The sequence below is a fragment of the Salvelinus fontinalis genome, chromosome 1, assembly GCF_029448725.1.
Source record: "Salvelinus fontinalis isolate EN_2023a chromosome 1, ASM2944872v1, whole genome shotgun sequence".
Taxonomy (NCBI): Eukaryota; Metazoa; Chordata; class Actinopteri; order Salmoniformes; family Salmonidae; genus Salvelinus; species Salvelinus fontinalis.
The window spans coordinates 50,885,620-50,897,881 of record NC_074665.1 but is presented as its reverse complement, the minus strand read 5'-3'; the positions used below and the strand labels follow the sequence as shown (position 1 = coordinate 50,897,881).

The 12,262-nt window shown below is 41.6% G+C and overlaps 1 protein-coding gene across 2 annotated transcripts in view; it reads right to left on the bottom strand.

The window, feature by feature from the left end:
• LOC129857348 (protocadherin-15-like) overlaps nucleotides 1-810 on the bottom strand; it is a 311,697-nt gene extending 310,887 nt beyond the window's left edge. The window contains exon 1 of one of the 2 annotated variants that reach the window (XM_055925506.1): nucleotides 451-810. The gene's annotated coding sequence lies outside the window, so the exon portion shown is untranslated. The remainder of the gene's footprint in view (nucleotides 1-450) is intronic. The other variant, XM_055925513.1, reaches the window with a different exon arrangement.
• Nucleotides 811-12,262: the final 11,452 nt, after the last annotated feature.

Sequence of the window (12,262 nt, the reverse complement as noted above, 5' to 3'; positions counted from 1 at the left end):
GAAGTGCTGGAAGTAAACTTAGTTTTTCCTGCAGCTGCAGTTTACAGTAAAGCACTGACACGAATAGGATATCACTCTTGCATAATCCAATGTGAATGCTCATGCAATCAGTGTGCTTTAAAACGTAACTTTCAATAGATGAACAGAACGGTCTACTTTAGACTGCTCTATGATGACGCATTGTCAGTGGATAAAATATAGTCCAAATTATTATCACATTATAATTATTTATTACTGGCAACCCCAATACTGCAATGATTACACTGCATAGTAGTGTTATTTGAAAGGAAATGCCTAGCGCATAGATTCACACATGACACAGCAATACATTACAAAGGCTGGAGAGTACGAACATTCAAATAACTAACACATTAACTACCGTTTTCACATTACTCCCTGACATAAACCAAATATTACAACGCTCACATCAAACAGGAAATAATGTCTTACCATGTTGGCTCCGAAAGCACACAAATCCTATTCAGGCTGTCATAGACGGCGACTGACACTAGAACGCATTCTCAAACAAGCACAGCAGCCCTCGCCTGCCCCTGTCTCTCGCCTACACTTGAAATGAGGAGATTTAGTGGTAACTACTTGTACGAGTTAGTGTCTAGTATCTTTCTGTTGCAAAGCGTGATGATCAAACATTGAGACACTGCTGCGCACGGCACATGCATACACCGAACTTACTTGTTAAAATTAAAACAGAGGCTCTCTCTTTCTCTCTGTTTTAGCCAGAGCAAATCGTATTACGCGGGGCAGTAAAGGTGAAGCCGGGTAAATCTGTATTTCCCCCCTGTCATCGTTTGAGAGCAGCACTGACCAACTCCTACTACACAGATTGTTAGGGAGGGACAGTAAAGACATACAGGTAGGGCCGCTGGAAAACGCGTGGAGAGCTGGCTATTGCCCCAGCACACTGTAAAGTCCAATGTGCTGTCATTACTCAAAACTTTTGAGGAAACCTGTTAAACTTAATATACGAGTACAGTTACTTAAAGTGATTTTTTTGTCATTACTCAAACCTGAAAGAGTCACTGTGACCCTGCAGGGGTCCAGATTTGAGTTGCATAAGCATGAACATTTTGATTAACTCCCCCACTTAGCCAGCCTCCAATATTATTTACCAGTGCCTTTTCGAGTGTCTTGAAGCATTTCCACGCAACTGTATTTGTTAGTGACAGTGCCCATTGTTGAATTCGTTCATTTTCAGTCCTGTGGCCTTTGTCAAGTGAGTTCCTAGGCGAATGTTATCATTACAATTAAACTCTTTTGACAATACATTACATACGCTATATATACAAAAGTATGTGGACACCCCTTCAAATTAGTGGATTTGACTATTTCAGACACACCGGTTGTTTACCGGTGTATAAAATCGAGCACACAGTCATGCAATCTCCAAAGACAAACATTGAAAGCGGAATGACCTTCCTGATGAGCTCAGTGACTTTCAATGTGGCACCGTCATAGGAAGCCACCTTTCCAATATGTCAGTTCATAACATTTCTGCCCTGCTAGAGCTGCAAGTGTATGTGCTGTTATTGTGAATTGGAAACGTCTAAGAGGAACATCCCAGCCCCAAAGCGGAAGGCCACACAAGCTCACAGAACGGGACCGGCGAGTGCTTATCATCGTATCAGCGTAAATATCATCTGTTCTCGGTTGCAACACTCACTACCGAGTTCCAAACTGCTTCTGGAAGCAAAGTCAGCAAAATAACTGTTCCAAACTGCCTCTGGAAGCAACATCAACACAATAATTGTTCGTCAGGAGCTAGCTCTGGAGCAGTGGAAACGCGTTCTCTGTAGTGATGAATCACGCTTCACCATCTGGCAGTCCGACAGGACGAATCTGGGTTTGGCGGATGCCAGGAGAAGGCTACATGCCCGAATGCATATGGCAACTGTAAGGTTTGGTGGAGGAGGAATGATGGTCTGGGGCTGTTTTCATGGTTCGGGCTAGGCCTCTTAGTTCCAGTGAAGGAAAATCTTAACTCTACACCATATAATGACATTCTAAACTATTCTGTGCTTCCAACTTTGTGGCAACAGTTTGGAAAAGGCCCTTTCCTGTTTCAGCATGACCATGCCCCCCATGCACAAAGCGAGGACTATACTGAAATGGTTTGTCGAGATAGATGTGGAACTTGACTGGGCTTACAGAGCCCTGACCTCAACTCCATCGAACATATTTGGGATGAATTGGAAATCCAACTGCGAGCCCAACATCAGTATCCGACCTCACTAATGCTCTTGTGGCTGAATGGAAGGCCCGGCAACAATGTTACAACATTGTTGGAAAGCTTTCCAATAAAAGTGAAAGCTTTCCCAGAGGAGTGAAGGTTGTTTTGGCAGCAAAGGGGGATCAACTCTAAATTAATGCCCATTATTTTGGAATGAGATGTTCGATGAGCAGGTGTTCACATACTTGTGGTCATGTAGTATATCTCATAAGACATTATTTTGAGTCTTAACTTTACCCAAATACAGTGGCCTGAAATGCATGGTTTACAGGCCACATCAGGCCTGCAAGTAGTGTTGCAGATTCTCAGATTTTCAAAAAATCCTGGTTGAAAAATGTCCAGGAATTTTCTAACTGGGATTTCTGGTAAACCTGGGAAATATACCAGAATCGTGCAACCCTACCTGCAAGTCACATTGTACTGGCTTTTAAAGTGAGGTGCTATTCTTATTGAATTACCAGCCAGAGTTAGGATATCTAACAGTTTACATTTTTGTTCACCAACAACCTGCATTCATAATAACTGCCAGGGTTAGTAACAGAGGAAATACGGGAACAACCATTTCAGTACCGGGTGCAAAAATATTGTGTCGCATAAGATTAATCAATCAATCCCTGCAAAAACACAGCGGTTACAAAAAGGATGTGTGGAATAAGATTAATCCATCAATCACTGCAAAAACACAGATATTACAAACAATGTAAAAAAGACTACGTATAGTAGATAGTGTTTGGAAAAAAGTGAATTTGTTATAACTGTAAAATAAAATTGTTGGTGTAACTTCTCATTTAGTTTTTAATCAGTACCACATAAAAAAAAATTGTAATAGTGACTTTTCGGTGACTTTGAGTTCAATTTACAAAAAAATATTTGAGTTACAAATGCCTTGGGGTTTGTATTGATTTAGCAAACGTGATAACACATCACTCCCGACAGACACAAGTAAAAACGCTTTACATACATGTAGGAGCATACAAATAAACATTATCTGATCAACTGTAGGCAACTAACAACAGCAGCTGCATACAGTCCCCTACGCCCTGTCCCTCTGGCCAGGGTAAATTAAGTGGTAACATTGTGTATCTATAGACCATTTGTTTGTGTTAGGAGAAAATGTGAATGGGATCTGTTATGTCTTGTGAGTTTCATAACCACGTCTTTATTACAATTCAATAATGATAACACAGGAGACGGGAATCATTTAAATCATTTTATCTAGAAAGTGATCATATCAATGCACATATTACCCATGACTCTGTGTATACAACTACGGAGGTGCAATTGGTACAACCCTAATAGACAACACCTCCCCTCCTACATGAACTGTCAGGAGAGTCTGTTTTACAAGTCCAAGCATGTAGTTGCCCGCCTTCATTTCGTAAGGTAACAACAACAATGTCTTTTAGACTTTGGCGTTGGCTCAAGTGTAGGCATGCGAGTAGCCTGTGCCACAGTCTCGTCACACTCCAGTGTGGGTGCGACTGAGTCAGTGTCCTGAGACCGTGATTGTGAGCCCCTAGGTGATGACTGCTGGGTCAGCGTGTCTCCCAGTTACAGTTCTGGACCACTCATGCCTGGTAGTTCTGTCGGTGTTGCTTTACTCAACAGTAACTGATATGTGTGCCTTTTCCAGATGACATCCTCTGCAGTCTAGACAGTGTAGGACACAGGACCAGTCTGAGCAATGACTGTAGCAGGAATCCACTTCGGTCCTTTGAGGTATTTCCTAGCTAAGACAGTTTCTCCAGGATTGAAAGCTCTGTCCTTTGCTCACAGTTCACAACATTTGACTTGGATCTCTTTTGCATTTGGAAGTTTGAGTAGGTCAAAGCTTGTGCGTAGCTCTCTCTTCATAAGTAGTGATGCAGGCTAAGCCTTGGTGGTTTCATGCAGTGCGTTCCTGTAAGATAGCAGGAATCTGTTCCAAGCGTTGGTTTCCTCAGCGAAGGCAGAATGATAACTCTCCTCCCCTACAGCAGACAACCGGACTAAACTGACAGCTCAGTTCTCCTGGAAAGGTAAGGTTTCGGTTCCAAGGCAATCTTCTGCGGCTTTACCTTTGATGATAATGTCCATCACTTCAGATAACACCGGGTCGTTTCTGGTGTTTCTCTACACTTGTGTTGAAGTGACTGGTGCATTTTCCGCTTGTCTGAAGTAGATGTTTACTTATGGTGACTCTGGCTTGACCACAGGTAGTGGTAACCTGGAGAGTCCATCTGCATCTGCATCGCAGTTCTGACTTGTGGTACTTGATGTCGTAGGTGTGTGCTGACAACAAAAAGGCCCATCTTTGCATTCTACAGATACTGGTGAAACTTACTCACTCCAAAAATGATGCCTAGGGCTTCACGTTCTATCTGTGCAGAGTTACTTTCTGCTTTTCTTAATGTCCTAGATGCGAAATTGATCGGCTTCTCTTCCCCGGAAGGCATGATATTGGACACGACCAATGTTCCATCCAAGCTGCGCATGTGTGCGGATGAGCAGCTCCCCGGGACTGCCGCGCAGAAGCAATATCATAGCGTGCAGAGAAGCAGAAGATGGGACTTCACTCAACTTTCTAGAGTTTTCCCCATTATTTAACACTATCAAGGTTTCCCTTTACTGTGGGAACTGTGATCGAATCAACACAATATTAGCCATTTTTAATGCAACATACTGAAACAAAACTAACTATGCAAGACTTAGTATGCAAAACTAACTTTAAAATCCTTTTTTTTTCCTTTAAACCTTTTCTCAATAGGGGGTGCTGTTTGCACTTTGTAATAATTTTGTTCCCAAATTAAGCTGCCTCGTACTCAATTCTTGCTCGTACTATATGCATATTATTATTACTATTGGATAGAAAACACTCTCTAGTTTCTAAAACCGTTTGAATTATATCTGTGAGTAAAACAGAACTCGAGTTGGAGCAATTTTCCTATGAGGAAGTGAGAAATCTGAATTCTGCAGGCTGTTCTGAGGTCGGTTTATTAATTTGCATGTCTTCTATTGGTTGAGATGCACTGCATACGCCTTCCCCTGGATGTCAGCAAATAGTGAGAATTGAAACGGAGTTGCTAGGCAGATCTGAGGCCTTATAAATGGGCTGGCAACGTGGGGTCCTCTCTTTCTTTCCTTCGCCATGACGCAAGACAGACCTCAGGATGGCATTCTTGAAAGCTCCCGTTATAGCCCGTAGATATATCCGGCTCTGATTTTATTCGATATAGGTGTTAAAGACATCATAATGTTGTTATTTTAAACCGAGTTATCAGTATATTGCGATTTTCGGGTATTTATTTGTGCTGCGTTCTAGTGAGTTGGGCACGTCTGGCCCACATGGCTAATGTTTACTGCTAATTCCAAAGATGAAGGCGACAATCTACAACCGAGCAACGATTCTTTTGGAAAAAGGACAACTTGCCCAAATTTCTGATGGGAGCTCATCAAATAGTAAGAACTATTTATGATGTTAATTCGTTGTTCTGTTGAAAAATGTAAAACTCATATTCCGCCATTAATTTCGGTGCGGCCTCGCTTTAACGCACGCTGTATGTCGTAGTAACGTTAATTTTAAAAATCTAACACAGCGATTGCATTAAGAAGTAATGTATCTTTCATTTGCTGTCCAACCTGTATTTTTTAGTCAAGTTTAAATTTAGTTACTGATTAGATTAGGTGCCTCTCCCAAGATTTCTCCCGACATATTTTTGGCAGCTTGGCTACTATTCTCATTGTATAACCACGATTTGTGCCGCTAAATATGCACATTTTTGAACAAACTCTATATGTATTGTGTAATATGATGTTATAGGACTGTCATCTGAAGAAGTTTGAGAAGGTTAGTGAAAAAATATATATCTTTTGCTGGTTTATTCGTTACAACATACATATAGAGTTTGTTCGAAAATGTGCATATTTAGCCACAAAAAAACGTGGTTATACAATGAGAATAGTAGCAAAACTGTCCAGAAAATGTCGGGCGCCATTTTGGACAGTGATCTAGTCTAATGAATAAATAATCATAAACTTGACTAAAAAATACAGGGTGGACAGCAATTGAAAGACAAATTAGTTCTTAATGCAATCACTGAATTACATTTTTTAAATTATCCTTACTGTGCAATACAGGGTGCGCCAAAGCGAAGCTACCCCAAAGAAAATGGCGGAATATGCGTTTAACATTTTTCAACAGAACAACGATTTATCATCATAAATAGTTCTTACTATTAGCTGAACTTCCATCAGAATCTTGGGCAATGTATCCTTTCTCCGGTCTAATCGTCTTTTGGTCGAAAGATGTCCTCTTGTCCTGTCGAAATGGCCACTAACATTCGGCATGTACTGGAAAAGTGCCCAGCTCTTGGAAGTGCGTCACAAAGAAATGCCAGAAAATCGCACTAAACGGATATAAATTGCTAAATGACTTAAATGTAATGTAAATGTAATATGATGTTACAGGAGTGTCATCGGAAGAATTCTGAGAAGGTTAGTGATGGTGGTGATAATGCTATCGCTCTTTTTGCCTTGAATCAATGCTGGGGTAATGTTTGCACATGTGGTATGCTAATATAATGATTTATTGTGTTTTCGCTGTAAGACACTTAGAAAATCTGAAATATTGTCTGGATTCACAGGATCTGTGTCTTTCAATTACTGTACGCTGTGTATTTTTAAGAAATGTTTCATGATTAGTAATTAGGTAATACACTTTGCTCTCTGTATTTATTCTAGTCGAGTTGTGATGGTGGGTGCAATTGTAAACTATGATTTCTACCTGAAATATGCACATTTTTCTAACAAAACCTATCCTATACAATAAATATGGTATCAGACTGTCATCTGATGAGTTTTTATCTTGGTTAGTCGCTATCAATATCTTTATTTGGCCGAATTGGTGATAGCTACTGGTGGAGAGAAAAAATGGTGGACAAAGAAAAATGGTGTCTTTTGCTAACGTGGTTAGCTAATAGATTTACATATTGTGTCTTCCCTGTAAAACATTTTACAAATCAGAAATGATTACTGGATTCACAAGAAGTGGATCTTTCATCTGGTGTCTTGGACTTGTGATTGAATGATATTTAGATGCTAGTATTTACTTGTGACGCTATGCTAGCTATGCTATTCAGCCTTTTTACTGGTGGGGGTGGTGGGGGGGTGGTGGGGGGTCCTCCCGGATCCGGGTTTCTGAGGCGGTAGAAGTTAAATGTGCAATGTCATGACGTGGCCCTTTCTGGGTATAGATCGTGGCATCCCCCTCTCTCTCTCTCCTACACCCAGGTTCTGTTATCTCAGGTCGTAAATTCCTGGAGGAGACTCTCTCCCCCTGGCCATGCAGAAAGAGAGACACATAAAGAGAAGAAAGGATTACACATGGCGAACTCCTAAATCCCCAAAATGTGAATTTTGTGTAAGGATTATGTAATTATGTAAGGTGATGTTAAACCTTTAATGAAAGAGAATTGTATTCCCTTTCAAGTTTAACTAAGTCATTAGCCAGCTCCCATGAGCACAGACATGATCTGGCGTCAAAGACCTGCCTTTTCTATTGTTACGAATAAAACCCCTTCCTGAGGAAACCCTCTTCAGACTACGCATACTTCGATGGACACCGAGGGGGCACATGTTGAGTTTAGACCACAAAAACCTCAGTATAAGCTAAGGTTGTAATGGTTGTTGAATTCCTAACCATACCATGTGGAGCATTGTCTACACGTCAGGAAATGGTTCAACTCTGAGACTATCTATCCCTACAGAATAAGAGCAAATCTTAGATACTAATTACTAGTCTGCAGCTACATATTATGGAAACCTGGGATTGCGAATGCCGACTACCGCCGAAACATCTATCTATGAGAACATTTCTGAATGGTACTCTGAAGTATTCATTCTAACCACAAAAGACTTTGATCTTCAGGGAAGGAGAGAAAGAGAGAGGCGCTCAGATGAACTCTCCAACAGACAGACGGACGATTCCAACAAAGATTACAACGACACACTAGGAGTAAATATATATTGATTGCAATTATTCCCGAATGAGTAAGCGTTCATGTGCAAAGGATTAACATTTCAATTAATATAATTATCAACTGTGTAGTGATTCCTTTTTGTCTTTCCTGCTGTTCTCAGTCCACATCCACTTCCCCTTGTCCACCAAGCCGTCATATCGGCTTAGCCCACTAGGGAACCTCGCCTATCATTTCCTTGTAACCATATATACTGTGTTGTTTGTGTGATTACTACTGTGATTATTTAGTTAGTTAGTAAAGAAATTATTAAGCCAATTGGTGTATGGATGATTCATAGTAAAGGCTGGGTACGTGCAGATAACCAACAATTTACGACGTTTGGAACGAGACTAACATGAGGTAAGGAATAATTAATCAACTAAAATACTAATTGATCAGATATTAGAATATCTGAAGAGTTATATTAGAAAAATTATAATTTTGTAGTCTGAAGATTTTCCTTGGTTCCCCAACTTCCTAGTTAATTACATTTACGTGATTAGTTTAATCACGTAACAATAATTACAGAGAATTTATTTGATAAAATAACAGTTTCACTTTAATGATGCCAAAGACACGACAGCAACCAGAGGGGAAAAAACCCATCTTTAACTTACCAGGACGTGTACTCCGAGCATGCGCTGACCAACTGGCAAGTGTCTTCACTGACATTTTCAACCCACACCCTGTCTGAGTCTGTAATACCAACATGTTTCAAGCAGACCACCATAGTCCCTGTGCCCAAGAACATTAAGGTTCTTAGGTGCCTAATTGACTACCGACCAGTAGCACTCACATCTGTAGCAATGAAATGCTTGGAAAGGCTGGTCATGGCTCGCATCAACACCATTATCCCAGAAACCATAGACCCACCCCAATTTGCATACCGCCCCAACAGATCCACAGATGATGCAATCTCTTTTGCACTCCACACTGCCCATTCACACCTGGACAAAAGGAACACCTATGTTAGAATGCTATTCATTGACTACAGCTCAGCGTTCAACACCATAGTGCCCTCAAAGCTCATCACTAAGCTAAGGACACTGGGACTAAACACCTCCCTCTGCAACTGGATCCTAGACTGACGGGCCGCCCCCAGGGGGTAAGGGTAAGTAACAACACATCCGCCACGCTGATCCTCAACACGGGGGCCCCTCAGGGGTACGTCCTCAGTCCCCTCCTGTACTCCCTGTTCACTCATGACTGCATGGCCAGGCATGACTCCAACACCATCATTAAGTTTGCCGATAACACAACAGTGGTAGGCCTGATCACCGCCACGATGAGACAGCCTTTAGGGAGGAGGTCAGAGACCTGACTGTGTGATGCAAGGACAACGACCTCTCCCGCAACGTGATCAAGACAAAGGAGATGATTGTGGACTACTAGAAAAGGAGGACCGAGCACGGCCCCATTCTCATCGACGGGGCTGTAGTGGAGTAGGTTGAGAGCTTCAAGTTTCTTGGTTTCCCCATCACCAACAAACTAACATGGTCCAAGCACACCAAGACAGTCGTGTAGAGGGCACGACAAAACGTATTCCCCCTCAGGAGACTAAAAAGATTTGGCATGGGTCCTCAGATCCTCAAAAGGTTTTACAGCTGCGCCATCGAGAGCATCCTGACGGGTTGCGTCACTGCCCTGTAGTGCGTAAGGCCCAGAACGTCACCGGGGCCAAGCTTTCCGCCATCCAGTACCTCTATACCAGGCGGGGTCAGAGGAAGGCCATAAAAATTGTCAAAGACTCCAGCCACCCTAGTCATAGTTCTCTCTGCTACCGCATGGCAAGCGGTACTGGAGCGCCAAGTCTAGGTCCAAGAGGCTTCTAAACAGCTTCTACCCCCAAGCCATAAGACTCCTGAACATCTAATCAAATGGCTACCGACTATTTGCATCCCCCCCCCCCCCCCCCCCTAGTCTACACTGCTGCTACTCTCTGTTATTATCTATGCATAGTCACTTCAATAACTCTACCGACATGTACATATTACCTCAATTACCTCTACACCGGTGCCCCCGCACATTGACTCTGTACCGGTACCCCCTGAATATAGCCCCGCTATTGTTATTTACTGTTGCTCTTTAATTTACTATTTGTTGTTCTTATCTCTTACCTGTTTTAGTTATTTTCTTAAAACTGCATTGTTGGTAAACCTTCAAATTGAATCACATGCACCGAATACAACAGGTGTAGACCTTACAGAGAAATGCTTACTTACGAGCCCCTAACCAACAATGCAGTAAAAAAATACAGATGAGAGTAAGAAATAAAACCGATTAGTTAATAATATGTACATGTAGGTAGAGTTATTAAAGTGACTATGCATAGATGGTAACAACAGAGAGTAGCAGTGGTGTAAAAGAAGGGGGGGGGGCAATACAAATAGTCTCGGTAGCCATTCGATTAGATGTTGAGGAGTCTTATGGCTTGGTGGTAGAAGCTGTTTAGAAGCCTATTGGACCTCGGTACCGCTTGCCGTGCGGTAGAAAAGAGAACAGTCTATGACTAGGGTGGCTGGATTCCGTCACAATTTTTAGGACCTTCCTCTGACCCCGCCTGATTTAGAGGTCCTGGATGGCAGGACTGGGCCGTTCGAACTACCCTCTGTAGTGCCTTGCGCTTGGAGGCCGAGCAGTTGCCATACCAGGCAGTGATGCAAACAGTCAGAATGCTCTTGATGGTGCAGCTGTAGAACCGTTTAACCTGTTTGGGCTGCAGGGGCAGTATTGAGTAGCCAGATAAAAGGTGCCCATTTCAAACGGCCTCGTACTCAATTCTTGCTCGTACAATATGCATATTATTATTACTATTGGATAGAAAACACTCTCTAGTTTCTAAAACCGTTTGAATTATATCTGTGAGTCAAACAGAACTCATTTGGCACAAACTTCCTGACCAGGAAGTGGAAAGTCTGAAATTAGGGCTCTGTTCTACTTCCTGCCTATAAATGGGCATGATACGTAAGAGTATACGTGCACTTCATAGACCTTCCCCTGGATGTCAAGAGGCGGTGAGAGAAGACATTCCGTGTTTATCTTGGTCTGAAGTGGAATACAGGCTCTTTGTATGACTTGTCCTCCCATTTCCTGTTTTCTGGAGGCGCGAAAGGGTACTTGGATTTGCCTTCTGTTTAGCTGCCGTTATGGACGACTAATCTCTCCGGCTTTGATTTTATTTGATACATGTGACCATATCATCGTAAAGTATGTTTTTTCAATATAGTTTCATCAGATTATTGAAAGTTTTTCGGTAGTTTCGCCGTGTTCCGTTTTCTTCCGTTTGTTGACATGGAGAGTTTTGTGCCACTAGGCTAGCGCGCTTGCTAATTCAAGAGGGAAAATGAACGTTCTAATTCCAAACAACAATTGTTCTTGACAAAGGACACCTTGTCCAACATTCTGATGGAAGATCAGCAAAAGTAAGAAACAGTTTATGATGCTATTTCATATATCTGTCGTGCATGTGAACTAGTCGCCGGCGCCCAACGTTTAGGTACTCAGCTATACCGAAGCTGGATGTCGTAATGAAGTTATTTTTTTGAATTCTAACACTGCGATTTCATTAAGAACTAATGGATCTATCATTTCCTATACAACATGTATTTTTTAGTTATGTTTATGACTAGCTATTTGGTCAGAATATGTGTGTCAGAAAAAGTGTCAGAAAAATATCCGGACGTTGTGGAAAAAGTAGCTAAGTTAGCACAATGTGTAACCACTGATTTCAGCTCTAAATATGCACATTTTTGAACAAAACATAAGTGTATGTATAACCTGATATTATAGGACTGTCATCTGATGAAGAATATCAAGGTTAGTCAAAAATTATACATCTTTTGCTTGTTTGTTACGATCGCTAACCTTTTGCTACTGGGAAATGGCATGTCTTTCTGACTATTGTGGTAAGCTAATATAACGCTATATTTTGTTTTCGCTGTAAAACACTTAATAAATCGGAAATATTGGCTGGAATCACAAGATGCCTGTCTTTCATTTGCTGTACACTATGTATTTT